Source organism: Microtus ochrogaster, unplaced genomic scaffold, assembly GCF_000317375.1.
Source record: "Microtus ochrogaster isolate Prairie Vole_2 unplaced genomic scaffold, MicOch1.0 UNK1, whole genome shotgun sequence".
Lineage (NCBI taxonomy): Eukaryota > Metazoa > Chordata > Mammalia > Rodentia > Cricetidae > Microtus > Microtus ochrogaster.
The window spans coordinates 31,938,348-31,944,350 of NW_004949099.1; positions in this window are offsets into that span (position 1 = coordinate 31,938,348).

Genomic DNA, 6,003 nt, shown 5'->3' on the forward strand with positions numbered 1-6,003 from the left:
TGTATACATAATAAGTAAATAAATATTAAAAAAATTATATACATTTGTGGAAATCTCACAACGAACGCATTCTTACATATAATTAACATATGCTAATAAAGGAAATCTTCTTTAAAAAAAAATTAAGGTAGGGCCAAGATAGTTTAATGGGAAAAGGAGCCTGATTCCAAGGCTAAGACCTAAATCCATCCCTGGGACACATATGGAAGAAGAGAATCAACTCTCAAAATCTGTTCTCTGACCTCCACGGCACACCCTGGAGAGCACAGAGTCATATATACACATATACAGAATATTTAAAGGGAAAGCGCCCAATGAGATAACTTGGCAGGTGAAAACATCTGCAGTCAAGCCTGAAGACCTAGGTTCAATCCCTGGGACCTGCAGGATGGAAGGAGAGAACTGACTCCCATTAAGCTGCCCTCTGACCTCTATGTAAGCACAGACACAATCCCCCATCCACATATTTTTAACTGTTATTTATTTATTTTGGTGTTTGGTTTTTCGAGACAGGGTTTCTCTGTTGAAGCCTGTCCTGGAACTTGCTCTGTAGACCAAGCCGGCCTCATACGCACAGAGATTCACCTGTCTGTCTCTGCCTCCTGAGTGCTGGGATTAAAAGCGTGTGCCACCACTGCCCAGCTCATTTTTTTAATTTTAAGATTTATTTATTTTGGGGGTTGGAGAGATAGCCCAGCAGTTAAGAGCACTGCCTGTCTTCCCAGAGTATCCAGGTTCAATTCCCAGCACCCACATGGCAGTTCACAACTCTCTGTAACACAAGCTCCAGGGGATCTGACAGCCTCACACCAATGTACATAAAATTATTTTTAAAAAGAGTTATTTATTTTATGTGTTTGAGTGTATTGTCTACATGCATGTATGTGCACCACATGCATGCCTGGTGCATGTGGAGGTCAGGGTGTTGAGATTCCCTGAAATTGAAGTTTTAGACCATTGTTATCTACCATGTGGGTGCTGGGAACTGAACTTTGGTCTTTTTTTTTAATATTTATTTATTTATTATGTATACAATGTTTTGTCTCTGTGTATGCCTGAAGGCCAGAAGAGGGCACCAGGCCTCATTACAGAAGGTTGTGAGCCACCATGTGGTTGCTGGGAATTGAACTCAGGACCTCTGGAAGAGCAGGTTATGCTCTTAATCACTAAACCATCTCTACAGCCCCTGAACTTTGGTCTTCTGCAAGAGCAACAAGCACTCTAAACTGCTGAACCATCTCTTCAATCCCCCCCCTCCAAATTCTTTAAATTAAAACAATTGTTTTTTTGAGATAGGGTTTCTCTGTGTAGCTTTGGCTGTCCTGGAACTCACTCTGTAGACCAGGCTGGCCATGAACTCACAGATATCTGCCTGTCTCTACCTCCTGAGTGCTGGGTTTAAGGGCGTGCACTGCCTAACCTAGCCCCAAATTAAAATATTTTAAAGGGGATAAAGGTTAATCCATTATAATTTTCAAATTTAATGCTTTAAAAATTTTTAAACTTGGCTGGGCAGTAGTGACGCGTGCCTTTAATCTAGCACTTGGGAGGCAGAGGCAGGCGGATCTCTGTGAGTTCGAGGTCAGCCTGGTCTACAAGAGCTAGTCCCAGGACAGGCTCCAAAGCTAGAAAAAAAAAATATGTCTGGGGTTGGGGGGAGAAAAATTTGTTCCAAATACCAGGCCACAAAGAGTATCCACTAGAGGCAGGAAACAAAGAGGAGCCCAGCAAGTGTCCCAAGTCGCTGCCTGGAGAGCTGTTCACTTCCTTCCCTGTGCTGTTGGAAACTACAGCCTGCATGACTCCCTGAAACAGAAGACAGAGTTTAGACTTTAGAGTTCACACAGACAGAGAAAGTCGCTCTGAGAGGATCCCAGAGATTTGCCTTGCGCAAGCACTCTACAGTTTGTTTTGGTAGTAGGTGTGGTGCTGTCTGCCTGTATTCTCAGTACTTGGGAGGTAAGAACAGGAAGTTGAGGAGTTCAGGGTTGTCGCCGGCTACCAAGTGAGCTCAAGGCCAATCCCTGGAAGGTGAGAGTACTGTTTTCTTAAAAATTATTAGTAAAACACTAAAGCATTATGAGGAGCGCGGTACACACGCCTTTAATCCCAGGACTTGGGAAGCAGAGGCAGGTGGCTCTCGGAGTTCAAGGCAGGGCTATTACACAGAACTCGGTCTCAAAATTCCAAAACAAAAAAACAAAAACAAAAGAAAACAACCCCCCCAAAAAAACCAAAAATAAACATAAAAAACTACCATACTAGCCAGGCGATGGTGGCACACGCCTTTAATCCCAGCACTCGGGAGGCAGAGGCAGGCGGATCTCTGGGAGTTCGAGACCAGCCTGGTCTACAGAGCTAGTTCCAGGACAGGCTCCAAAGCCACAGAGAAACCCTGTCTCGGGAAAAAAAAAAAAAAAACAAAAAAAAACCTACCATACTATCAAAAAAAGCCCAGACGTAAAAATTCATGCATTCCTCTGTATAGCTAGACCCCTCCCCATCAGGTCACAGTAAAAAATTTATTGATCAGCACATAAATGTATATAAATGTATAAAAATGATCAGGGAAAAGACTGTCTAATGGGTTAGTATTCAAGAAAAGCTATGAGAAATGCACCATAAATCATGACCCATTTGTGGAATAATTAGCCCAGGAAGAAGCAATGTCACAGACCTAACAAATCATAACAGAGATGAAGACCAAAAAGATCATGCTGTTTTCATGGAACTTAATTATATCCCCCAAATAAAGCTGAAGATTTACAGGAATAAAAAAAAAAAAGTCTAAACTGGGCGGTGGTGATGCTTGCCTTTAATCCCAGCACTCGGGAGACAGAGACAGGCGGATGTCTGGGAGTTTGACACCAACGTGGGCTTCAAGAGTGTGTTCCAGAATAGCCAGGGCTGTTTCACAAAGAAACCTTGTCTCAAAACATCAAAACAACAATAACTACAATAATAGTAATAATAAAATAAAATAAAAATAAAAAATCCAGCCGGGCAGATTTTTTGCTCGAAAAAGCAAAGAAAAAAAAATCCAACATCAAGGTAGGCAGTGGTGGTGAGAGTCTTTAATCCCAGTACTCAGGAGGCAGAGGCAGGAGAATCTCTGTGATTACTAGACCAACCTGGTCTATAGAGGAAGTTCTAGGATGGCCAAGATTGTTACACAGAGAAACCCTGTCTCAAAAACAAACAAACTAACAGAAAAAAAAAACCAGCATCCAATAAAACTTTATTAAACCAAGTGTAGTAGGGCTCTCCTGTAATTCCAGTAAGAGGCAGGGGATGAGTTCTGAGTTCTGGGACAGCCTATGCAACAAGCAAAACTTACTAGGGGCTGGAGAGATGGCTTGATTTTTCGAGACAGGGTTTCTTTGTTGCTTTGGAGCCTGTCCTGGAACTAGCTCTTGTATACCAGACTGGCCTTAAACTCACAGAGAGCCACCTGCCTCTACCTCCCAAGTGCTGGGATTAAAGGCCTGTGCCACCACTGCCCAGCTGAGATGTCTTGATTTTTAAGACCAACTCATGTAACTAGCTGGCTGTCTTGAACATGCCTGTAAGCTCAGCTCCCAGTGGAGCAAAGTCAGATTATTGTCTTTAAAAAAAAAAAAAGTGAACCCCAGGTTCTGGTAAAAACGCTGGTGCATAGGACAGGTAGAGAGCAGGAGAGGACACCCTCTTTTGATCTCCACACAGAGCAGAAGACCGTGTGACACCCTCAAACACATTCACATAGACAGACAGACAGATACAGACAGAAAGAGGTCTAGAGAGATGGCTCAGCAGTTAAGAGTATTTACTGTTCTTAAAACCAGCCTACAATTCACAACCCCAGAGAACCTAGACAACAAAGAGGACCCCAAGAGAGACTTACATGGATCTAATCTACATGGAAAATACAGAAAGACAAGATCTTCCGAGTAAATTGGGAGCATGGGGATCATGGGAGAGGGTAGAAGGATTGAGGGAGGAAGGGAGGGGAGCAGAGAAAACTGTATAGCTCAATAAAAACAATAGTAAAAAAGAGTATTAGCTGTTCTTGTAGAGGACCTGGGTTTGGTTTCCCGAAGCCACATAGCAGCTCACAAACATGTGTAACTCCAGATGCTGGGGAAATGATGTCATCTGGCAACCTCTGCTGGCACAGGGCACACACACAGTATACAAACGTACCTGCAGGCAAAACACTCATACACATAAAAAAAAATAAAGAAAATAATAAAAGAGTGAGTATATATATATAAATATATATGTATATGTGTGTATGTATGTATTTATATTTAGCTGCACAAGTAGGAGGAACATGAAGTGATGTTTATTTCACCTAGGTAATTTTTGGTTTTAGTTGTTATTTTATTTTTTGAGATAAGTATCCCTAGCTGGTCTGGAACTCCCTTTGTAGACCAGGCTGGTCTCAGACTCAGAGATCCGCCTGCCTCTGCCTCCAAGTACTGGGATTTAAATGCGTGTGCCACCACCATCTAGTGTTAATTGGAAATTTTGCCTCTTTTCTTTTAGTTGCGAGTGGAGGTATGCTCTCACTATGTAGTCTAGTCTGTTCTCCAATTTGAAGTCCTCCTGCCTTCGCCTTTCAAATGCTGGGATCACATGTGTGTCGTTGTGCTCCACCTGAGCAGAAGTGGTGGGTAAGAAGCAGGGTAGGAGGGTCTGTAAATGCTAGCCTGCCCAGCTTTCATTTCCTTAGGTGTTTGGCAGCAGAAGGAACAGCAGGCAGGTAAAAGTGGTCTTCTCGTGTCACCACCGTTGTGAGGGCCTTCCTTACTAAGACCTTTGACCCTGAAGAGATGTAAGCTCTCTGGAACGCTGGCTGGGACCAGGACCTGCAGGTTCTGCTTAGGGTTAGGATTTAGGGTTAGGTTAGGGCGCTTTCACCTCTTGTTTCCTTTTTTCTTCCTGCCTGGCCTCTTTTGAATTGTTTAGCTACTTCTTTAGGAGCCTGTGTCTGGCTCTTTCCAGAACTCCATGGTAACAACTCAGGGTTTCTATCTCTGTCAGGACTGCATTCCAGAACCAGGATGTGAGCCTTTGGGCCCCAAACCACTCAGGACCCAGCAGACCTGGGGATGGAGTGTTCAGAATCACCTACCTACCACGGGCATTGCTATGGGAGGACCCCAGGCCTCCTTAGCTTCTTCGATAATTAAATGACAGTTGCCTACTCTGTGACTTTGGACGCCAGGACCTGAGCTGGGTGACAAGCTGGGCTGCTTGAGAGCCTAGCAACAGACAGAGATGAGGCATCAGAAGCCTAGGAGGAATACCGGGACCTCTTCGGTTAGAAGCAACGGCTGCCCATGCTCCACTCTGGGAACTGAAGCAGGAGGCTCAACAAGCTGAGCTTTGTAGTTGCCCAGGGTAAGGGGGCATGAATTGCTGGGTCTGCCTCTGAGGCTGCCAGGACTTCCTCAGTTGTGAAGCAGTTAACACTGGCTCTCTTTAGCTAGCAAATTGCCACTCCCAACTGTCTTAGGCCGGCAAGCCACCCCAGCTCCGCTGCCTCCACTGTCCTAGCTCACCACTGTTCTTCGCCTCTCTTTCTTCATCTTATCAGTTCAGCCCACGCTGCTGAACACGGAGGCAGACCTCCGGAGAGCCGCCCTTATCAGGCCCGATGTTGCAACATCAGGGAAACCCACAGAAGAATTTCTCCCAGCCGACTCATTTTCTGCCACACGGCATGCAGACAACAGAAAAGACCAGGAGGCCCAGGAAGTTAATAAGCCCAAAATACTGGATACAAATTTAGCAGGCCAGGCATCTCATGCATGCCTGTAATCCTGCCACTCCGGGTGCAAAGGCAGCAGGATCAGTCTAGTCAAAGCTTTCAGGACAAAATATTCTTCCAGGCAAGTCGGGGCTGCACTGGGAGATCCTTTCTCAAAAATAGAATAAATCCAAAGGATTTGTTTTTTGTTTTTTGTTTTTTTTTTGGTTTTTCAAGACAGGGTTTCTCTGTAGCTTTGGTGCCTGTCC